This window comes from Microtus pennsylvanicus, chromosome 8, assembly GCF_037038515.1.
Source record: "Microtus pennsylvanicus isolate mMicPen1 chromosome 8, mMicPen1.hap1, whole genome shotgun sequence".
Taxonomy (NCBI): Eukaryota; Metazoa; Chordata; class Mammalia; order Rodentia; family Cricetidae; genus Microtus; species Microtus pennsylvanicus.
Window position 1 is genome coordinate 87,781,789 of NC_134586.1, and position 25,158 is coordinate 87,806,946.

A 25,158-nucleotide genomic window follows, 5' to 3' on the forward strand; every position below is an offset into this window, starting at 1 on the left:
GGGCCTCTTAAAAGAGCTACATGGTTTTTGCTGCTATATTTGAGTCAGAAAGCCTCTCTTAAAGGAGCTGTACCTCTGCTTGCCTCTAGCAAACAGAGCCTAACCAAGTCAATGTTGATACCAAGAAGCCATGCTTGACTCTGTTCTTTTGTCTGTCTAGAATCCTTTTAGTAAAGTTTTCTCAGGATTTATATTGAAATTCTTGTCCCATGTTGGGTGCCATTTGTAAACAAAGACTATTCTTTTGTTTATGGGCTACCCAGACCCGAATAATCACACAGAAACTATATTAATTTTATAACACTGTTTGGCCAATGGCTCAGGCATATTTATAGCTAGCTCTTACATCATAAATTAACCCATTTATATTAATCTGTGTATTGCCACAAGTCTGGTAAGGTTCTGGCATCTTTCTCCTTTGGCAGCTTCATGACATCTCTCTGACTCCACCTTCTTTCCTTCTCTATCTTTCTATAGTCTGCCCCACTATAGGCCAAAGTAGCTTCTTCACTAACCAATGGTAATAAAATATATTCACAGCATATAGAGGGAAATCCCACATCACAGATATACACAGGCAAGATACTCACATACATAAAACAATTTTTTGAACTTCAAAGTCTTTTAACTGTGGGGTTCTATAAAATAAAAAATAATTTCTTATTTCAAAAGTGAATAACCAAGGCATAGCTGCAATAAGATCATAGCAAAACCAAACTCTAACAGCGTAATAGCTCAGTTTCCAATGTATAGAATTCACTTATTATCTTCTGGGCTCCAACGAATTTGGGTAGCCCCACCTATCCAACTCTGCAAACTACAGCATATACAACTTGTCTCATAAAAACAAGCCAGTGCCAGTCCTCACCTGTTGATGTCCTTGATAGTCATATCACAGTTATGACATATGCTGGGGTCTTCACTGCAACTGAGGCTAGATCTACTCCAATGGCCTTATGGCCTCACTGCAGGAACTCCAACCCTAACATGTGATGCTTTACACCAAAGGCTTCTGTGCGCTAACGCTTACAAATTACCCTAGATACTGATCTCTTATTGGTCATGGATGATTCTTCAATCCCCACTGACCAGAGTCTCATGGCCACTGAAGTCTTTACTTTCATAGACTCTTAAGACAAAAGATCACATGAATAGCCCTGATAACCTTCACTTCCCTCTGAAACTTCACAAGCCAGGCCTCCATCATCAGCATTTGTCTCAGCCATATCTACTGAGCTCCCATGAAACAACCAATTAAGCTCTGAGCACTCAAAGTTTTTTCCATCTCAAAACTCCAGACATTTCCACAATCTTCCAACAAAAAAGCAAAATCAGGTCTATTACATTAATACCTCTCCAGTACAATTTCTGTCTTGGTGTGTCCCCTTTGCTATTTATTTTATTTCAAAACTTTCTATATGTTGCAATAACTAAAACTGACTGCGAGATATAGACATATCCATCTTTAATATTATCCACAGAGGAGGTCAGGAATAAACCCACACAAATAGTCAACTGATCATCTATGGAAAGAAAAAAACAACGTTAGGAAAGAAAGAGTTGTTATTACAGCAAATAGTACTAGAATAATTGGACATTTGCACCTAAAATATTTTTTTAAAAAAATGGCAAAAGTAAAGTGAAATTAACCATAAAAGTAAATATAAAATATGAAACTTTTCAAAGAGAAAATGGCAAGTTGTTCCTTTTTAAATTAAAGTTTTTCTTTCTTTAAAAACACATCATTAAGATAATGAAAAAACAAACCCATGGGCTAGGAGAAAATATTTGTAAAATAGCTTGCAAATGGAACACAAGTCAAAAATAAAAGAATGTACTCAAATTTACAAGGAATTCTTAAGATTTAACACCAAAAAAGAAGAAAATGCAGTTTAGAAATGGGCCAAAAATCTAAACAAACTCTGCACCAAAGGAGACAAAAAAAAGACAAAATTAGCACATGAAAAGACACGTACCATCATGCGTAATTAAAGCACTGCCAATCAAAACAGCATTAATGTACTATTGCACCTATTATCATGTCCAGCAGACTGACAAGGCCAATCAGTAATGACGATGTAAAGCAGCAAATCTCATTTGCTGTGGGGAGAAACCCATGTTGAATGAGCATGCTGCTTGAGAGAGTTGTGAAGCTTGCATGCTAGCAACCGTACTCGAGGATAATCAATTGTCTTACAAATGCGTTTCTTTTTTTAATTTATTTATTTATTAAAGATTTCTGTCTCTTCGCCGCCACCGCCTCCCATTTCCCTCCCCCTCCCCCAATTAAGCCCCCCCCAGCCCGAAAAGCAATCAGGGTTCCCTGTCCTGTGGGAAGTCCAAGGAACCCCCACCTCCATCCAGGTCTAGTAAGTTGAGCATCCAAACTGCCCAGGCTCCCACAAAGCCAGTGCGTGCAGTAGGATCAGAAACCCATTGCCATTGTTCTTGAGTTGTCAGTAGTCCTCTTTGTCCGCTATGTTCAGAGAGTCCGGTTTTATCCCAGGCTTTTCCAGACCCAGGCCAGCTGGTCTTGGTGAGTTCCCGATAGAACATCCCCATGTTCTCAGTGTGTGGGTGTACCCCTCGCGGTCCTGAGTTCCTTGCTCGTGCTCTCTCTCCTTCAAATCAAATTTCAAATCAAAATCCCTCATGCAAATATTTATAGTGGGGATATTCATAATTGCTAGGAACTAAAAACAACTCAGATACATGCAAGTCGTGACAGACAGAAGGTAAACTGTGATATAACTCTACAATGGAATATTACTCAGCAATAAAAAACAGCATAGATGAACCTCAAATACATATTGATAAATGAAAGATACCAATTTCAACAGATGCCATGTCTTTGGAATTCTATCATTTTGATTATATGCCATTCTAAAAAGAGAAAATAGTGCCGGGCGGTGGTGGCGCACGCCTTTAATCCCAGCACTCGGGAGGCAGAGGCAGGCGGATCTCTGTGAGTTCGAGGCCAGCCTGGTCTACAAGAGCTAGATCCGGGACAAGAACCAAAAGCTACGGAGAAACCCTGTCTCAAAAAATCCAAGAAAAGCTGAACCGTCATGGCTGTGCCCATGTAACTGGCCCCACCGCAGAGCAGTCAATGGCGGCGCAGGCCCATTGGGTCAGGAGTCACCATGCTGCGGGCGGCGTGGCATGCGCTGAGCTCTGTTCGTGCCCAGGCAGTGGCACAGGCTCCAGGGGCTGCGCTGCAAGGCGGAGGAAGCGCCAGTCTGCCTTCAGCACGCTGTGACCTGCAGATTCCGAGTCTCCTGCTTGCTGCCCATGCAGACGCCACCCAGAAACCAGTCCAGCCCAGACGAGATGATGAGCCACCCACTTCCGCGTTCATCAAAGAATACAACAGCATCCTTCCCAAGAGATGGAGAAGGTTGATGATGTTGTGAAAAGAATCTTGTCTTTGGAAATGGCCAACAAGAAAGAGAAGTCAAAAGTCAAGCAAGAACAATTGATGAACAAGATTGCAGAAAACCCTGAGGATTCCAGAACCTTGGAGGCTAGAATTGTTGCCTTGACTGTCAGGATCCGCAGTTATAAAGAACATATGCAGAAACATCGGAAGGACAAAGCCCACAAACGCCATCTGCTAATGAGCATCGACCGAAGGAATAAGATGCTCAAACTCCTCCGTCAGACCAACTATGAAGTCTTCGAAAAGGTGTGCAAGGAGCTAGGGGTGGAATATACCATAGCTCCTCTGCATGCCCAAAAGGTCCATCGCCGCATCCTGGCCAAGAAAGCTCTGTGCATTCGGGTTTTCCAGGAGTTTCAAAAGCTAAAGAAGCAAAGAAAGGCTTTAAAAGATGCTGCAGCAGCTGCCAAAAAAAAAAAAAACCAACGTAACCAGGAGGTACCAGAGGACCCTTCCCAAGCCCTACCAGACATTACCAGAAAAAACTAATAAAGTCTGTTCTGCCTTGAAAAAAAAAGAGGAAATAGTTATATAGAGTCATTTACAATATTAATGTCTGTTAGAAATATGGAGAGAAAAGGAAATCATTGGAGTAGGCAAAGTAAAATTTTATTTTAGGGGATATTTTTAGGACAATGACTCTATTGTCCAAGGTGCTGTGCATTTTCAAAAACATAATAAACTTTGCAGCAACAAAATAAAAATCCTTATGCATTCAAATATTTAAAAATAATTTAGGAAGTCAAGGAAACCCTCAAATTGAATGAATAAAAACTTTTTTAAAATATATGGAACAGCATCACTGAAGAGAGTCAGAAGAATAGTGTTCATCTAAGTAACCTTGGAAATAAATGATGTCTGTAAATTCAAAACATATATGCATGTATGTAGATATATATATATGTGTGTGTATATGTATATACATGCATGTGAGTGTGTATGTGCGTGTACCATACTTTGGTTGATGCAGTTTTTCAGTGTGACTACAATTCTGATAATGCTACCTCCTAGGACTGAACAGTTACATGTTAATGTAGGAAGGACAGAGGAAGCTAGGCTTCCTCTGTCGGAGAGGGAAATTACAAAATACAATACAGGGGAAGGAAGGCATAATGATTTATGTTGTATGAGAAGTAAAATATAATACAGTTCATACATAGTTTAGTATACATACAATGCTGCATATGTAAATATACATAGTTGCGTACATACATGGGCTCATATATGCACAAATTTTCTTGCTGTATCAGATCAGGAGGATCTGAGGCAATGATAAGCAAGTATCAATGCGTGTTATCTTGCATCCAGATCTTGATTTCTAATGCCATCTTCCAGTGCAGGGAAACCTGGGCTTCCTGGACAAATGATTGATTCTGGGAATGGTGTAAGAGGTAGACACACAGGAATGGAGGAAGTGTCAAAGGGCACACTGACTATAACTGGGAAAAATACCCTAATGGCCAAAGATAGAACAAATCGAGAAAGAAAAGTAGCAGAAAATTTCCCTTAATTTCATTTTTATTGCTGTGACAATATACCCTAATAAAATCATTTATGGGAGCAAGGGTATGTCTTAGTTTACAATTCCAGGTTACAGCCTATCACTACAAGGAATTCACAGCAAGAACCTGAGACAGATACTTACATCATACCCACAGTCAAGAAAAGAGAGAATAGTGCATTTGCTTGCTTGTGACACACACACACACACACACACACACACACACACGGTTTAGGACCCTCTTCACAAGGAATGATGCTGCCCACAGTGAGCAGAGTCTTCCAGTTTTAGTTAACTTAGACAGTTCCCCACTGACATCCACAAAAGCAACCTGATGTAGATAACTCCTCACTTTGACTTTCTTCCAAGGTGATTTTAGGTTATGCCAAGTTGAAAACTAGAATTGAGTACCACAAGATTGAACTACAAAGAATAAGACAAGCATCCATGAATGGAATGAGGCAAATAAATGACAAGCTGAATAAGTAAATAAATTAATAAGAAAGAAGTGACAAATATCCCATATAGAAATTCCCAAGTGTTTATGAAGACACTCCACCCTCAAGGAGACTTGCTACCACATCCCACTACACACTTTGGGAGATGGATAAAGACTTCTAAAGTACACACAGAAAGTGGGGAAACAAAGAGTAACTTTGCAGTGGAGGAACCCAGAAAATAGGCCTTCAGGCAAGGTCAGTAGTCACAGTCAGATAACATGTAGTCACGGCGTATACCGTGTAGTACGATGTGATAAAAATGTCGCATCTCATCTGGTCATCCTTTTAAAAAAAAGCACAGCTCCAGTTACAGACCTATAGTCATAACTGAATCTTGAGAGAAATATCAGTTAATCCCATCAGAGAGATACAGGTTGATTCAATATTTCCGACCGTTAGTCCTCAAATCTGTCAAGGTCATCCAAACCAAAAAAGAAAACAGTCACAGCCAGAGGAACCCTAAGGACACAAGAGGACTGGATGAAAGGGATCTTTGACAAGATCCTGGAAAAGAAAAAGTGCAAGTGTTTCATACAAACTGTAGGAAAATCCAATAAAAGATAGGCCTTAATTTACATACTGTGTCCATTCGTTGTAGCAAATATTTTACAGAACTGGGAGAAGCTAGGTGCGGAGGAGTATTGGACTCTGCACTGCCGTCCTAATACTGCCGGTAAATGTAAAACTGTTCTAAGCATTTAGTTTCATGAATTCATGTTGGATCTCTTTCTCGCAGCATGCAACGATGCAATCGGTTTATCAGATGCAATGATGGATCAAAAACTGGTCATACGATGCCAAAGCACTAGACAGATATAGGATTCTTTCTCTCTGAGAGCTTAGTTTCTTTATTTTTATTATCTTTTAAGTGTGCACACAAAGTAATAGGGCTCATGGTGACATTTCCACCAACATCCTTCCTCATATTTTTGCTAATGTGCCGCTCTTCCCTTGAGCTCTCCCATACCCATTGCCCTCTACCCCAGTGTGGAGATAGAGATCTAGAACCAGGAATCTTGGCTTTTGACCTTGAATCTACCACTGTATATCTTCTCAGCCCCGAGGAATTTCATTGTCCGTGTCTCAGTTACCCATTTGTGTTATCAAAGTTCTTTTTCAGATCAAGCACTATAAGAGTCCTAAGCTGATTAATCTTTAGACAAAAGGGAAAAGCCACCAAGAATAACTTTGTACCAAGAAAATATTATCGCATGTAGTACTTCACTCGATGCCTGTTCTGTGTAGATACTGTTTGGAGGACTCACTTGGATTAAATTATTTATTTCTATCCGACTGTTTTATTCTATTTCCACATAATAAGCATAAAATGTGTGACTTACACGCCTGGTGGCAGAGGCACAGATCCACAAAGTATGGCTGTAGAATACCCACGAAGTATGACTGAAGAAGCCAAGTCCATGATTTTGCTGCCTGTCCAAGGCACTTGAGTAGATGGCCCCAAATTCCAGGCTTCAAATCTATCTCCATATGCTTCCCTGAAAGAGTAAGCTGTTTCTCCAGCAGGAAATGCTAATTCAGAAGATTCTGGTATAGAACACAGCCTTCAGGAGAGCAGAGATGTTTACTGATAACTTCACTTGAGCCAGGGGCTTCCGTTTATTTGACTTTGCAAAGTGGGATTGAGAAACCAAAGTCCGGAGAGACTGCTGACCTCACTGTTGTAAAGAATGTTGCTATTTCCCCAAAACCTTATCAAGCCTGAGGGAGAAAGGTAAATCCTATGATTGCAACACTTCTGTTTTCCTTCTGCCCACAAGTTTTCCATTTGACTCGGCATCTCGGAAGGCTTCCTCTATCTCTCCAGTCATTCCTGCCAACTGGTTTTAGGAATCCACAGCACTGCTGGACCCTAGCCCTTACCTCAGCTCGGAAGTTTCAGCTACAAGAAACCTGCTGAGATAGTTACACAAGCCGTGGAACACTGGGTCGTCAGGAAGAACAAGTCAACAAGGGACTGCCATCACAGGAACCTGCACTTTGAGTTCAGCAAAGTCTACAGCGCAACAGCCAAGATAGAGCTGAGTCTAGAGCTAACAAAGATCGCCAGCAACCCACAGAGCTGCTGATCTTCTTCCTGCAGCCTCAGTTACATATTTCCCATAATTGTTTTTACGGTCTGTTTACTCTCTCCTTTCTTCCCACAATTCCTCTTTCTCCCTGTCTTCTCTTTCCTAATTGCCCACAAGACTGGATCTTTTCCCTCTATCTCTACTTTGATCATCTAGGGGAACAGACTCACAAAAAGTCACTAAAAAGCCTTGAGAGCAAAGTATAAAACTGCATACATGTGTGAAATCGTCACAGTAACCCACTACTTCATATTCTAACGTTAAGTACTTTTAAATGCTGAATGTCTAGATATGTAGAGAATCCATTCATGCTTTGACATCTATCCACGTACACCTTAACTGCTCATAAGTTGATTATTCTGTGTTTTTTCAGGGCTACAACTTGGCTACATGCTTCTTCATGCACAATGTGCATAACCCAGGGCAACAGGAATTTGATGTTTCTCTGTGACTGATTTATTTAGAAAAACATCCCAGGCAATTGAAACTGTGCATCTGCTCGTTCTGTATCCATCCAGAGTATGGCGGCAACCTGGTCTACAAATCAAAGCCTTAAGAAAATTAAATATTTGGAAAATGTAAAGAAACAGACATTTCCTGCTTAGTGATTTTATTGGTCTTTCTGAAATGATTAGAGACAAAATAGTGTCCGGCTGTAACTCCAACATTCACTAAAGAATTAGTTAAGTATTTGGAGAGACCCTAGAATACGAAGAAGACAGGACTATAACATACAATGCAGAGATTAAACAGAAAGCTCTCCCCAAACACCACGTCAAAACTAGGACATGGCCTGGAACCAGAGGTATTTTTATTCCATTCTGTTTCTTACCTATCTGCTGATTACTTTCTAGGAACCCAGTGGGGCACTAAGTAATTCTTGGCCTTTCTGTTATTATCGCATCATTGAAAGGTTAGAGAGGTACACCTTAGATGCCAGATGCAGCATCGTGAGCGGAAATAGCTTCTGGGCTGGAATCTAGAGACTAATTATAGCTGTGTCGTCATGTTTTAGCCTTAAGACCTAGTAAAACGCAGTGTAAAACTGTGGTGAAGATTCACTTTAAAAAGTATGTAAATTAATAAGTAGGAAGAAGTCTTGGGGGTTTTAGAAAAGAATGCAAATAGAGTAAAGTTCCTTATAAAGTATAATACAACCACACTGGAGTCAGACAGTGTTTACCGAACAAATCTACTTAATACGTGAAGAAATACATCTAATCGACAATGATGAGCATTTTTTAATGAAATCAGACAGGAAACAGAGGCATATCACTGAAGAAAGATGTTAATAAGACACTGGAAGATTGAAGAGTCTGTCATATTCATAAGATAAGACAATTAATACTGTGAAAAAAATGGCTATACAGATTCAATAAAATTCCCATCAAAATTCCAATGTCTTTCTTCATATCATTAGAAAAAATAATAAAACTCATATGGAAAAGCGAAAGCCTCTGTATAGTCAAAGCTGTTCAGGAAGAAGAGGGCTAGAAGAATAGCCATACTTGATTTCAAATATACTACAGAAGTATAATAACAAAAACAACGTGGTACCAGCACAAAATAGCCATGCAAATCAACAGAGTTGAATAAAAGATCCAGATACAAACACACACAGATGCAGCCTTCTCATTTTTGACGAAGAAATACCAAAGATACATTGGAGAAAAAGATAGCCTCTTCAGTGAAAAATGTTTGGAAAAACTGGATATCTGCATATAGAAAAAACTACATCCCTGCCTCATACGCTGTTTAAAATTCAAATGAATCAAAGACTCCAACATAAGGCATGAAGCTCTGAGGCTGTGAAGGGAAACACTTCAAGACCGAGGCATGTACTTCTTAAGTAAACCTCCAGTTGCTTGGGAACAATTGCAACAATTCACAGATAAGAATTTATAAACTCAAAAAACCTTGTGCATGGTCAAGGAAAAATACAACAAAATGAAAAGACAGCCAATCTATGCAAGCAATACATCTTACAGATGACTAATATCTAGGATCTACAATAGCTCAAAAAATAGACTGAATATCAAGAAAACAAACAACTCAATATTCTTAAATGGGCAAATAAAATGGACAGAAATTTCTCAGAAGATGAAGTACAGCTGGTAAATGAAGATATCCAAATGTCCTCGACCTCGCTAGCCAGCAGAGAAATCCATTAAGTGGTTAATTCTAACCCAGGTTTGCATCAAAAGAGAAACAGATCAACACACTGTGCTACCTAGATTCCGTGGAAGTTTTCTCAGGCATAAAGAACAATGGACTTACATGGAGAACAATGCATGCACCTGGGGATCATCATTCTAAGCCAGTTGTCAGTCTCAGAAAAACGGTTATCACATTTCTCCTCTTAGATGTGGTTCCTAGGTTTCCTAGGTATGCAGAAAACCACATATACGTATATGACATGAAACTAGAAGCAAAAATGTCTCTGGAGAAAGAGGACTAACAAGAGTGGGGGCTGAAAAAGAAAGAAAGGTGTAATTGCAAAATATGCTCAAGGTACATGATATGCTTTCATTGAAATGTTCTTATAAAACCAGGTATCATGTACAATGAGTGCATTCCAATTTTATATATGGTTATATATTATATGTATATATATTATATAAAATTGCTGTCAATATAAATGGTATATATACATATATTTGTATATATAAATACATATACTTCAAAAATACTAGAATATAATATATTGTGCATAGTAAGCGTAAGTTTTGCTTCAGGTAATTTTGTCTCTATTTTATGCTTTTGTATGCATATACTGTATTGTGATGAGAAAACAAATTTTTAAGGAAATGATTTTTTAATTAGTTAATTTCAAAGGTTTTTTAAGCTACTGAGGTGAGTAATAAAATTATTTGGATTCAGTCTCACTTCCTTTTTATGACTTTATAGTTGATTATCAACTTAGACCAGCATTTCTTAATTTCAATATTTGCACCATCCAGACATCTTACACTCAAGGACTTGCCTTTGGCAGACAAGTGACAAGAAAGAACTAGACAATATTCAGAATATTTATCTGCCACACCAGGCCACTCTTCAGTAACAGCATGTCATGAACAACATGTAGAGTTGGGCGATTAAATCAAATCTCCAAGATGTCCAGTTGGTACAATTCCTGGGGAAAAGTGAGAAGAGATTCATAGAAAAAGAAAATGGGGGACCTAGATTGGATGGCCGAGCCTGAGCCAATGAAGTTTTGCTTGCCGGGTTCATCCCAACTCTGAGCACCCACATAGAATCTGGTTCTTTTCTTCCCTTCATTCTCTCAGTCCTGACTCTGACTGGTTGCTATACATCCTTCCTACCAGGGGAAGGCAAGAGGCAGGAAACAGCACCATGGAAAAGCCTGCACCCTGATTTCCCGTATTGGTGTTCTTAATGTACTGTACTTGAAGGGAACCTTTGCCCACAGGCCATTCTCAGAGCGCTGCTATCTGCTCTGAGGAGCTATCAGTGACACATCCTACCTGCGTGACTCCGTGTGGCTGCCCTGTGAATGCACTTTTAAAGTCAGCCTCTGAGATGCTGCTGAGGGTTTGAACCTAGGGCAAAAGTCACAAATCAGGAAAGTGTACTTGAAGGCATCTCTCGGAACATGAAAAGACCCACAGCTTTGGGAGCTCCTTCTCTTCAAATTGTAGCCTAACACATACACACTCACACACAGATATAGACACATACAGAGACACGCACAGAAAAACACACAGACATAGTTACACACAAACACATATCCACACATACACAGACACATACACACACACAGATATACACATACACAGACACACAAACACACAAAGATATACACACACAGAAACAGAGACACACATACACACACATACAGAGACATCCACACACACATCCACAGACACACATACACAAGACACACACAAACACACACTCATACACATATACAGACATACACAAGCAGACACACAGAGACACACATACAGACAAACATACACAGACACACAAACACAGAGATGCACAAACATACACAGAGACACACAGACATACATGCGCACAGACTCAAACACATCTTCTCCTCTCTCTGAAGTTTCTAAGACTGGACCACAAACAACTTTGAAGTTATTCTCTCCATTCATTGCTTATCAAGACCAATCATCGGAACCTGTGACTCAGCACGCAGGCTTCTTGATCTCATTCCAGAGACTCACTTCCAGCTCCGAGGAAGTCTTGGTTTGACGTCTACCACTCCACTCCCATGGACAGACAGGGGCGGTCAAAGCAGGTTCATCCTCACAGCAGTGACCTCGTTTAGGACTTTCTAATGGTGGGTAAAATTGGAGTTGTTTCTCAAATGGGATGAAATAGAGGGCCTGGGCCAGCCTTCTCAGTCACCCTAGAAGCCTCCTATCCTGAACACAGGCAATACACCATTGCTGGAGGGCATTGAAATGCCACGAATGGAAGGTTCTAGAGCAGTGAGGGTCCAGAAGGTTTTCCACTTGTGCCATAGAGAACTGTGTGGATGAGAACAATCCAGACCCCTATAATCAGTCCTTCCCAAAGTAACTGTAAACTTACTCTCATCCAGTCTCTGGGGTAAGAAGATGGAAGATGAGGAAGCTGTGTGCTCGATCCTGTAGTCATCTCAACAAACAACTCAGCTATGGAGTTGAAAGGGTTCTCAGGTGGAGTTCATGAATTCCACAATTTCTTGAAGTTCTATACAAAGTTTCTCAGCATTTGTGGATTTTTTTTAATAAGAAAACTCTAGTTTGTATCAGATAATCAAAGGGATATGTAATGAAAAAATAATATTGGTTTCCTCACTCAACTGTAATTTTTGTGTATTTCGATGGTAAGAAAAGTGGCCTTATACCTTAGATGAAGACAAAGGAGCAAGTCTTTACCAGCAGAAACTGTCACCCATGTGTCATCTATCCCAACACCTAACATTTTCAACAAGAATTCAGATAGCAGCTTCTAGCAGTCCAATTATCTCTGCATTGATGGTATATGTATTATGAAGAAACATCAACTAGACTTCTTTGGGCAAAACTTAGGGGCAGCCCTGATTTTCCGAGTTCTGTGTGACATGCTACTTCCTCATACAACATCCACACAGCCTCTCCAGTTCCAGCCCCACCATGGCAACATGATCAAAACCAAGAAAACAGAACAGTGCAATTTATGGTGTAAAGCACGTAGCCCTGTCATTGGAGAGATGTAAAAAAGCCCTCAAGGCAGATTCTGTAGCTGCTATTAAAAATGCAGAAAGTAAGGCCATGTGGGCCTCATCCCCAGGCCTGCCGTACTGCTACTGTTTGAGTTTGCTTACTGCAATCTGAAGACCTGCCTTTACTAATTGTTCATGTGATCATGTGTGTATATATAACCTGAATTTTAAAAATCTGTATCTAGGTAACTCTAAACTTGATTTTTATTCTTTTGTAGTGGTGAAGACAAGTCCTTTTCTAACTTAAGAATGTCTCTACTGCCGAGAAACTGGGAGAAAAAAGAGTTTACATTTTGGAATTGCCCCCTAAATTGTTCACAAAATATAACTGAAATCTAGCTGTTTTGTCAAAAGATGAACTGCAGACTAATTCCACAGATAATAGCTTTCCAAGAAATGTAAACTGTACATCTGAAGCAGAATTTTACACTTTTCCTTTTATGGTAATACTTTGCCTGAGAAGAAATGGCAAATGAATAGTTGGGTTTGTTCTAGTCCTACTTATGGTGGGAAACACCTTATGGGTAATTTATATTAACAAAACTAATGTATTCACTAGATGCTGTAATAAGACAGGTGAGAAGTTAGATTTTATAAAAAGTAATATGTCCTTGATTTATTCTCAATTATTTTGTTAATAAATATCTTTATCAGAACTAGGTCATTACTCATAGAGTAATAAAAGGTAGAGTTAATGGTTAATCATATCACGTGTCTTCAATTATGTAATGTTGATTTGGGACAGTTGTGTAAGATTTGCACAAAAGAAAGTTCTGACTGACTGCTCAGATAAAAGATGATGTCAGTTTTGTGACAAGCGAGACTATAACGAGACAATTTAAAAACATCCATTTAGTGAGTGATGGTCAAATGATAATGGAAAAGATGATTAAAGTTATTTAAACAGCATCTTCCCAATAACTGTTTAGTCATTATTAACGGATACATCCTTTTGCTAAGGCAACCAAGCTGGTTGTCCCTGTAACAAGGAATTTGTTCTTCTCAGCCTAAACTACTTCCTTTACTGAAATCTCCAATAGTTTCATTAAATAAAGCTTGTAGCTTATTACTGAATCATACAGAGAATGATAAAGTTCACTGTGTGCCTTTGCTTGTGGTGTTATTCAAAGAGCAGAGCTGGACCCAAAGGAAAAGCATTCTTCTGTGTCTAACCAAGCAGCAGAAACTGGAAAAGGTCACTATATATTGTACTAAGGTGTGTGAAGAGATTCCCGTCAATTGTCACTAAACATCGAAGTGCACTGGATTTGAGTGGGTTGTAGTAATAACACATGAGATCTTCGGGCACACTGAATTTCTAAGTGTGTCACATGTTGTTGTAAACTGTACAAACAGCAAGCTTCTCACACTCAACTCACTATACTTGAATGAAACTTTAGCCTGTTGGTTAATAATTCCCTATTTGCTTGATCCTTAGCAACCATTCTTCCTCTGGATTTTAGTATTTTAAATAACTCACTCTAAAAGGAACAACAGAGTATTTTCTTGTGACTCACATATTTCATTTAGCATAATGCCCTTAAGATTCATATACATTGGTGCATAGTGAAAAGTCCTTCTTTTTACTGCCCAACAGAATTCTATTGCTCACAAATAATCACATTTTCTTTCTCTTTTTCTGTACTCATGAACACGAGCTCTGTCTCCATGCCTTCGCTCTTTGTGCATAATACGGCCATGGAGATGGGATGGGAGAGTCTCCCTGAGACCCTGGACATCAACTCTTTTGGAAAAATGCTCGAAAGTAAGGTGACTCTACAAATCAAAGATCACTGCATTGAGACTTACCAAGCACATCTGTACATAAGCAATTCTTTAAAAGGTGAATTCGGATGATACCACTTTTATCTTTGTTAATCTTTTAAAATACGTGTCCTATAAGAGGAAACTAAATTCTAAGAAATCACATGGTGCATCCAGGAATCATTCCCATCAATGCGGTGACTTGATCGAATGACAGCTTTTCATGGAACAATAGAAACTGCCTCAGAAGGGGGAAAACAGTGGACTTGTCACTTAAACAGACAACTGAGGGTTGGGAGGGGGCTGCGATAAATGACAGGAACAAACTGATTATCAAGATATGATTAAGCATCAAATATTTGTCACTAAAGATGGTGGACGTGTTTTCTTCTCACATTCACGAGAGAAAAGAGAGAGAAGGTTCTGTCAACTAATTAATTTGTTCACACGTCCAGCGTGTCTGCAGGACATTGTGCCAGTCACAAACCTTCTGCTGTGCCTGGCAGGCAGATGACAAAAATGAAAGTGCATGGCCACCGCTCCAAATGTTCATAGAAACAGAGGGACGATCGGCCAAACGAGCCATTACAGTAACGGGAACGATTCAAGGAAAATCAGCGATTTCTAGAAAGAAAGTATATACAAAGCTATGCATAGCATTGGAAGGAACAGTTAAATTTGCTGGTTTTTTTTCCTTTGAGGCTACAGAGAGAATTTAAGGTTATTTGTCAAATGAATGGAAAGAGAGCATTCCAGACAGAAATATAGACATCTTCAAGGACTCAGAGTTACGAGGCAGTGTGAACTATCAAGGAAACCAAAGACTGATTTTGTGTCTGTTGCAACCAGAGAGCAGAGGATCTGTTGCAATGGTACAAGGGACTTGTTTAGGTGGGTAGCAATAGAGAGGCATCAGAGGGATGTGCAAAGGACATACTCAGAAAGCTAGCTTCCTAGTTTTCAAGATTGATGGGGTGGGAGTAGAAAATGAGAGAGAGGACTATAGCAGCTACTGGGTTTCTGGCTTAGGAAACTAAGTTCCACTTGGGAAAATAGGAAAGATATATGGTGAAGAAATTTATTTGGCATCAAAGATATTTGAAATGATGTATTCTGTTTTTGAATGCCTGTTTGACATGTCTTCAGACATATCTGGTTGGCCGTTATATTCAACAGATAAGGAAGCAAGGGATAGGGTGGGAACTAAACTAAAAATATAAATATGAAGCCATAAGTATATAGAGATGATTTTAAAGAATTGCAAGAGAACTCAAGAGAGAGCCCAAAAGAAAAGTGACGTGGAAAGAGGAGATGTGCCCGTGGGTATGACGCAATCAGCACACACTCAAGTGCCAGCTAGAGGACCAGTGGGACATGATGGCATGAGAGCCAGCAGAAACACAGGGCTTTGAAACGTGAACAGTGCACACAGTGCCAAGCGCCTCAGTGTTTGCTTGTTTCCTTGTTTCTGAAGAACCACCACAGTGTTTCCTTAGTAGCTGCACTAACCTATGTCCCTGTCCCCAGTCTATAAAGGTTCTTCTGTCTCTATTTCCTCCCCAACATTTATCCACCTTTGTCTCTTTTGTTTTTTTCTATTACCTACAGGGTGAGATAATGTTTCAATGTGGTGATGTGGCGTGTGTGTGTGTTATGCATGTACTGTGCACTTGTATGCATGCGTTGCTGTGAGCAGGGATGCTTGCTATAGTGCATCTCTGGAAGTCAGAAGAGAATTTCCAGGATCAGGTGTCTCCTTCCACCTTGTGAGACAGGGTCTCTTCTTGCTTCCACTGCTGTGTGCTGTACTCCAGAATCTCCCAATTCTGCCTCCCATCTGACCATCAGAACACTAAGATCACAGATATGCATCTCCACACCCATGGCTCAGATTGTCAGGCTTATGTAACAAATGTTTTTACCCACTGAGCCATCTGTCAAGTCTTCATTGTGATTTTGACTTTCATTTCCCTAGCGACTGGTGATGTTGAGCATTTTTTCATATACATTAGGCATCTTTCAATTAAACAAGAACAACTAGGAGTTGGGTTAAGCAGAGAAATAATTGAGATGCTGCCCCTGGATCCATGCAATAAGCTTCAGCAATGTTAACAAGGCAGTGCCGTGGCTTTGAGCAGAGAGGAGGGCTATAACAGACCGCTCTGAACTGAGGAAAGAGGAGAGAGAGATGAGATGTGTGAAGCACACTCTAAAGACATTTATACGGAAATCAAGGCAAATAGGGAGTGGTGGGTAGGAACCAGGGTCCAAATTACTTTTCAAGATGGCAGATAAACTGGGGATATTTTACATGCAAACAGCATGACACATTACATAGGTGCTAATTTAGTGCTTTCTGTACATGTTTTCCCAGTTGACTTCGGAATCACTCTGAAAGACAGGACTTAAAATTTTATTAAGTATCTGCTATGTGTCAGACAAGGTTCTAATTGCTATTTATTACTTCATTTGCCCTTCAGGCTATTTTCATACCCATTTTGGAGGTAAAAAAGGAAGAACAAAGAAGTAAACTATTTCTAGAGGGCGTAAAGCTAGGACACAGCACACAGTCTGGCTTCAAAGTCCAGGCAGTAACAAGATCTCTCTTGTTGACCTTTTGAAGGTGGAAAAGCTGATTCTAGGACGTTAAACAATTTTCCTACTCCAAGGCCACTGAATCCTGAAGCAGGCTGAACACCCAAACCTAGTTCCAAGGCTTGGAGCAACCATGTTGCTGAGGGAACCATCCTGAGCTAGAAGAAGCAGCCTGAACAGTGAATCGGGAAACTGTGAAAACAGCAGAGGGTAAGAACATAGACACAGCATAGTCTGTTGTCTGAAACATGCCAACGGGCTTGGGAACGTAAAAAGCACAGGATTAGGGGAGAAAACAATCTTAGAGATCACTGTGATGCCTTCTTAAGCAAACCATTAGCAAAATCAGACAGGGAAAAGCGTGTCTGCCGAGTTGGGGAAGTTCAGAGACCAGAAGATGGTGGGAAGAGTAATGGAAAGAAGCCACATGACCATCACAAGATCACAAGTGTGTGTGTGTGTGTGTGTGTATGTGTGTGTATGAGTGTCTGTATATGTCTGTGTGTGTGTCTATGTATAAGTCTGTGTGTGTGTGTCTGTATGTGTGTGTCTGTGTGTGTGTCTCTGTGTGTGTGCATCTGTGTGTGTGCATGTTTGTGTGCATGTTTCTGTGTTGTGTCTGTGTGTGTGATCAGCATTTGATGCTCACTAGAGTTCCCCATCCCAACAGAATGACCTCCTATCTTCTATTGCTGAGACCCCCTGCAGGATCCCAGAACACTAGAAAAACATTTTTCCCAGCATCCCTCCCACCCAAAGGACAGGAGATGTTGGTAGGAAGCCTGATGAATCCAGTGCAGCTACCTTTAATAGGTGGCATCCCATGGTGCCTTTATTCCAAAGAAACCTGAGAATCATAGCAAAGCAACATCCCCACCTCTCCCCACCCAGCCGCCACCCCTCCCGTATTCCTTTGGACTGTCAGACCCAACTGGTTGGAGGCTTGCCCAAATGGGGAATAAAACCAATTCTGAATTAGTGGGGGAAAAATCAGGAGCTCAGCATATTCTTCTGCTTGCTCTACACATTTCTACTTCGCTTTCTGCTGCCTTCTGGTTTTTACGAGAGTGACAATGGTGTCGTATATGTCTGTCCCTTGTGGATAGCACATGCAGAGTGTGGCTAGGGCTCATGACAGAAGTGCTGACAAGATGAACGACAGTTATAAGAAACAAATATAAAGCGCATAAACTCAAGATGACCTTGCATTTTGTGAGGGGCCTCTCAAAGACGCGCTGTCTTCAAACTAGAAACCGTGGCTGGAAAAACAAGAGCAAAAGGATCCAGAGATAGGAGAAAAGAGATGTGCTCCTCCCTTCCCGCTGGGCCTTCTCCAGGGGTATCATCCCAACCCCTAGGAGGTCGTCATGTGAACACTCACAGTATCTATGATGGTATACTTTCTTGAAAAGAAAGATTTCACAGCTTTTCAGGTCGTTTGTTGTGAACTGTCTGTCTGTTTCGCCCCTGTCTCTGTTAGGTGGCGGGATAGCCCTTCAGGACCACCAATACTGTAGATCTCAGAAGTAGTCTCTTGATATCACACGTATGTCAATCCGAAACTGCACGTGCACAGCTTCTGTCGCTTGCAAATCATTATTAGCTTTCTAATATATCTTGAGAATGCACACACAGATTGAATCTGGACCTTATAAGGGGCATTTTAATGAGATATAAAAGCAGCAGAATCCTGAGGAGGTAGCTCTGGAAAACGGTGAGTATTTTCTTGGTCTGCCAAGAATCACCTTGGTCTGTAACAATGAGTCACTCCCTGGGCCTTCCAATATTTAGAAGTCATGCTTTCCTTCTAGTTGCTTCGTGGTGCCACCTAGAACCAAGTGCAGTTACTAAGGCAAATTAACCAAACACAAACAAAAATCAGTATAAAGGAAAGTTACAAATTCCTGAGTTTGTCAGCACGAACATAAGCACATCTTTTCTTTTCTTTTTTTTTATTGAGAAAAGGAAAAAAAAAAAGTATCCGCCTCCTCCCAGCCTCCCATTTCCCTCCCCCTCCTCCCACCCTTCTCCCCCTCCCCCAAACTCCCCCCCTCCCTCTCCAGTCCATAGAGCAGTCAGGGTTCCCTGTCCTGTGGAAAGTCCAAGGTCCGCCCCCCTCCGTCCATGTCCAGGAAGGTGAACAACCAAACTGGCTAGGCTCCCACAAAGCCAGAACATGAAGTAGGGTCAAAACCCCGTGCCATTGTCCTTGGCTTCTCATCAGCCCTCATTGTCTGCCATGTTCAGAGAGTCCGGTTTTATCCCATGCTTTTTCAGTCACAGTCCAGCTGGCCTTGGTGAGCTTCCAGTAGATCAGCCCAATTGTCTCAGTGGGTGGGTGCGCCCTCATGGTCCTGACTTCCTTGCTCATCTTCTCCCTCCTTCCGCTCCTCATTGGGACCTTGGGAGCTCAGTCCAGTGCTCCAGTGTGGGTCTCTGTCTCTATCTCCATCCATCACCAGATGAAGGTTCTATGGTGGTATGCAAGATATTCGTCAGTATTGCTATAGGACATCTTTTCATATATGATGGGCGCACCCAGTTTTCTTTACCACACTCTTATCTCCTCTCTCTCAGCACCCAGTAAAAAGATAGGGTTACTGAAGGTCATTGATAAATACTTTAGTCCTGGTCGAGGAAGCTCTACTATTTTTGTTTCTGAGATACAGGTTCAAAGACAAAACCAACAAGGATATAAATAAAAACGACAGTCCCAACAAGTAGTATTAAGCCAGTATTTGTAGAAATTGAAAAAGAATTCTAAGCATAACATACATTTTTTTTTCAATTACCCATGGAACATTCACCAATAGAAACTGTAGTCTAGGCTATAAACAAATCTCTACAAACTTAAAAAATTTGGACTCATGCAGAGTAAAGGCTCTAACCATAATAGAATCAAACTATTGTTATGCTCAGAGAAGTAATATAACATTTTCGCTTTGTTTGATATCATATTCTATTAACATGCCTTTTGTTCATAGGCTGGCTGAGGTCCTCAGAGTCCCTTTAAAGATATCACAGAAAGAGCCAAAAATGTTTCCTCCACCACCTCTTTGAAGAAGCCTGCCATTGCATGCAAATGAAGCTTTTCTAATTTCATAGTTTTGGGTCTGTTCTTTTACTGCAAAGTGATACTTTCATGTCTCTTATTTGCCGGCCAAACTGTTCACAGCACTGACACATCCCTCCTCCCTGATCAGAGCAGAGTTGGAGGTTGTGCTGTCCTTTTTATTATTTCTTTTCGTCAATCTGCAAAATAATCGACCCCGTTATGGCATCTTCAGATGCGCGCCCTTGTGCTTGTGCTGTCTCTTGAGCTAAGTAAGAGACTGCTAATTTGAAGACGCGGGAGAGCCCACAGCTCTCTAGGAAGTTTCTGTTTGATCCTTCCACGGGGCAAAGTCAACAAGCCTTATCGGGCTTCTCCCGGGCTTGTTTTGCAGCTGTGAACAAGCTATCTTTGTTCTGAGCGGTTGTTTTCTGGGTTTGTCCTCCCTTGAGAAGGAATATGACCCAGGGTGGAGGAGTCGTGCTGACCAGCAAGATGCCACAGCAGTGTTCTCCAGCAGTGTCCCTCCATATAACATTCGCCACAGCTGAAGCTCATCTCTGGGACCACTTAGACATGGGGGAGGCCACACTTGGGAAGCAATCACAACATCATTCAGAGCATAGTCCCTGGTCACCTAGGAGACTGGCAAGGTCCTTGAGTGGTCTTCCAGAGCCATTCTTGGGAGACACAGTAGGTGTCCCTCAATGCCACTGCCCACTCTAAGGAGCTGTAAAGTCTGTCTTCAGGTTATTGTGAACCCAGCTGTGCCCTCTTTGTACAACAAAGTCTCCCTGACAGAGTGATGTAGAGGTTTGCCTTTGCGAAGTAGTTATGTCTAAGTTACAGCGTAAGTACAGGACCCTTATGATGGAGTAAATGTCCATTTATGACGAGGTATCAGAGAGGTCTCGCCCCCTTAGTCTCTGCTATGTAAAAAGACACTGAGAAGGTGGCATCTACAAGCATGAAAGAGAACTTTCATCCTCCTTTCATGTTGCCAATCTCCAGAAATTAGAAAATGAATTGTTAAAGCCAAACCCCAAGTGGACAAAAGCAGGGGTGCAAGCCCTATCACCCAGCAGCACTAAAAAAGCTCTAAGAGGTCACTGGGATGGGCCCTAGCCCAACAGGACAAGCATCCGTATAAGGAGGCAATCAGGGCACAGGCATGCATGATCTAGGAAGAAGATGCCATCTTCAAGTCGGGGTGAAAAGACTCAGAAGAAACCAAACATGCCAGCGCCGTCATCTCGTCCAGAATCCAGAGCCGAGGGGAACACAAATATTCCATTGTCTGAACCTCCCAGTCTGTAGGCCGTTCGTACAACAGCTCAAGCTGACTGAAGCCCAGGCTATGGGAAGAGTCATCTAGGGGCATTCTGCATGTGCTAGCCTCACAACCCATAAAACAACTCAAAATAAATCAGTGCCCTGGGGCACTGAGTGCTAGAGATGAGAAACGTACTGGGCCAGTGAGGGGAGAACAGGGCAGATCACTTTCATAAAGAGTGTAGGAGGTTTTGGAGATGAGCTTTGGCATCTGGGGCAGGAGAGTAAATGCCCTGAGGAAAAGACAGACATAGAGACGAGGATGAGGGTGACAGGGCCATGGTCTGGGGGAGGGACATCCACAGGGGAAGGCTTTCATTCCCTCCGCCAAAGGACAGCAGGAGAGGGCATCAGGACCCAGAGGGTAGCAGTTACTGTGCAAATGATGGAGAGAGGTCATCAGTGAGGTGAGCCTGGGTGTGAGACACTGAATCACACCCAGAAAAAACTCTCAAGACTGAGTCAGGATAAAATGAGATATGTGTCTTCTTATCTCAGCCAGGTCAGGCGTCTAAACTGGCGTCCATGGGGAGGGGCTGGCAGTACTTGGTCTCTTGCTAGCCCTTTAGGCCAAGCCTAAGTCCAACTCTGTCTCTTAATTTGGACAAGTCTGAAACATGAAACAGTAGAGGAGTGACTGGTTTCAATCCCTATGCTCTTTTGGATGCTATACCCTTGCTGCTTCGACACTGAAATCCAGACAGAGACTCATTCCCACTTCATGAATGACGTCACTGTGCCGCTTGGTTGATGTAAGGCTGTTGAGCTTCCTCATTGGCTTTTCTGTTTACCTGCTTGGGAAAAGAAACCCAGGAAGGCTTTCAGAAAAGAAGCATCATGATAAACAGCATTTGCGTTATGAATGCAATAAGGCAAACATAGCTGTTCCACTTGTTCATGCGTCTCCCCTGAGTAATTTCTTCTGAATGTTGGATATTAGCAAATGCGTAGCCTAGGAAATACCTTTAAGTCCTCTAGCCTTTGTCAGCTGTAGTTTGTCACAGCGTTTTCACATTCTCTCCCTGAGTGTCCTTCCTGTGAACCAGTTAAGACTTGGAATCTCCATATTGTTTTCCCAACAGATGCCATAAAGAATCTTGGCTCCCCACACCTTCTCACTAAGATCCAAGATGGCAAGTTTGGACTTCATAACACAAAGTCAGAACCCCTGAGTCTGAGTTCCGGCAGATCTATTTACTTGTCAAGTGGTCCTAACGTATCTTTTAAAAGCAGGCAAATACCTCACCTACAGTATGTAGTATAAATCCACAGTTATTAGGATTAAAGGGATTAATGGACACCAAAGCAAACAAGTATTGTGAAATTTGTACAGACAGTACCACAATAAGGCAAGAGCTCATTTCCTGATGAAGAGGGCAGCAGCCTTGGCAATGAGACACTACCGTTGTTCATTTGCTATGCATGTATTTTTATTATTACCTTTTCTAGGTGCCTATACTTGTAAATGAACTCAGTGGAGTTTGAGTTCATATAGGGTATTTGACTTCATATAGGGTATTTTGCCTTGGCTTTCTCACTTTTAAGAATCATGGTTAACAATATCTATCTTATGATTTTTTTCATTGGATTATTAAATGAGATCATTTATGTCCATCAACAACTAAACAGAACAAGAAAGTATGGAATCTGCAGACAATGGGATTTTGTTCATCAATAAAGAAAAGTGAAATGACTAAAAATGGCATTTCCAGGAAAATGGATGGGACCAGGGTTAGTGTGTTGAATGAAATAAGCCAGACTCAGGGAAAAAAAAACAAAACACCACATTTTTCTCTCACGTGAAGAATCCAGACTTAAATGCATATTCACGTAGATGTCTACATAGGAAGCAGAAGAGGAAACTCTGGGGGAGGGGGAAAAACAAGGGAAGAAAATGAAGGCAAGGAAACACAAAATATTGAGTATTTTTTCTCATACACACAATCTAGATTTACATACACAACATACATAAGAACATCAGGATGATCATTGAGGGGAGGGGAACAATAAGAGGAGGGACAGAGGGAAACGGTGGGGGTGGTAGGTATTGCGTAAGAAAACCCACTGTTTTGAAAGTAATTAGAATTCAGAAAAGACATAAGTAAATGAGATTTTTTATGAAAAGAAACCATCACAGATTTGGGGCACTAGCAAATAATAGGGCTTCTAATGTGTTTATAGTGCTGGAGGATTTTCTGCTGGTGCCCAGGGGTGGAGAAATGAGTGCCCACTGCTTGAGCCCCATAGTCCCCCAGTGACAGACTGCCTCCTTCTCCTGGTTTGCTGGTTTCCTACCCTCACTCCCCATCCCCACTCCAAGATTTATCACTCCCTTTGGCCAAAGGTCACTATCTCAAGGTGCTGGATGTCACTTTGTCTCATCCATTTGTCACTAACGCTTCCCATAAAAGGTGTCGATTGCTTTTGTGTGCCTTATTTCTCTAACCACACGTACTTTCTAAGAAAAAGATGTTCTCAGGGCTTTGAGGACTCCAGCGGAGCATGTGGTTTCAGTTTCAGATACCTAGAAGGCATCTTGGTTCCTTCTGAAAACACTGGGTCTCAGGTCTATGTAGGAGGGCAGAGCCTGAGAATCCCGTGTCCTGCTCATTGAGCAACAGGGCTGACGTCATCCTCTTAGGGACTGGATCACGCCCTATGAGCAAGGAGGCAAAAGAAGCAACTCAGAGCTTCTTGGCAGCTCATAGATCCTAGAAATTTCTCAGGGCCAGGCTGAGAAGGAAACTTCTATATAAAATTGATTCAGAATGTACTCCAGACCCTTGTGATGAGCCTAAAACTATAAGCTGACCAGGACAGAAGAGAGAGGCAGATTTCCTTGACCTAGATTTCGGCAATGGCTCCTCGGAGATGAAGCCAAAAGGACAAACAGCAGGTGAGAAGAATAAAGTAGACTTCCTTGAAATTTAAAATGTGTGGACTGCAAAAACAAGGAAAAAGACAACTCAGACGGAGAGAAGATACTCACAGACCCTGGATCTGCCAATGGACTGGAGAGAGAGAAAGAAAGGTCTCAGAATTTAATAGTAAGATGCTCAAGCAACCAATCAAATATGTCAAAACCCAAGAGGCTGACGCAGGAGAATTTCAAGTTGGGGAATCATAACGAGACCAAAATAATAAGAATAAGAATAATAAATTACATAATTATATGACTAATATAACAATATGTTACATAATTATGTAATTATATAATATATAATGTTAATAATATGATAATATTAATAGCAACAATAAGGATTTGAATAGACATTTTTCCAGAGGAGATATAAAATTGCCAATAATCATGTTTAAAAATGTTTATTCATTTAATACTTGAAAACATTTATCTTGTGGCTGAAGAAATGACTCCTCAACTAAGAGTGCTTGCTGGTTTTTCGGAAGTCCCTAGTTCAGTTCCTTCTACCCGCATCTGACATCTCACAACTTCCTGTAAAATCCCATCTCCAGGAGATCCAATACCCTCTTCTGACCTCTTCAGGCACACACACATATACACATGAATAGATGCACACAAGCCACACACACACACACACACATGCATGCATGTGCACATGCACAACACTCATACAGACACATACACACACACACGCTTATGTATATGGAGGGGGGAGGATGGTGGATCCACCAAGTCATGGAAACAGTG

At 41.2% G+C, this 25,158-nt stretch overlaps 1 pseudogene; it reads left to right on the forward strand.

Annotated features, from left to right (window-relative positions):
- The first annotated feature begins 3,134 nt into the window (after positions 1 to 3,134).
- Positions 3,135 to 3,928, forward strand: LOC142855617 (small ribosomal subunit protein uS15m pseudogene; annotated as a pseudogene).
- Positions 3,929 to 25,158: the final 21,230 nt, after the last annotated feature.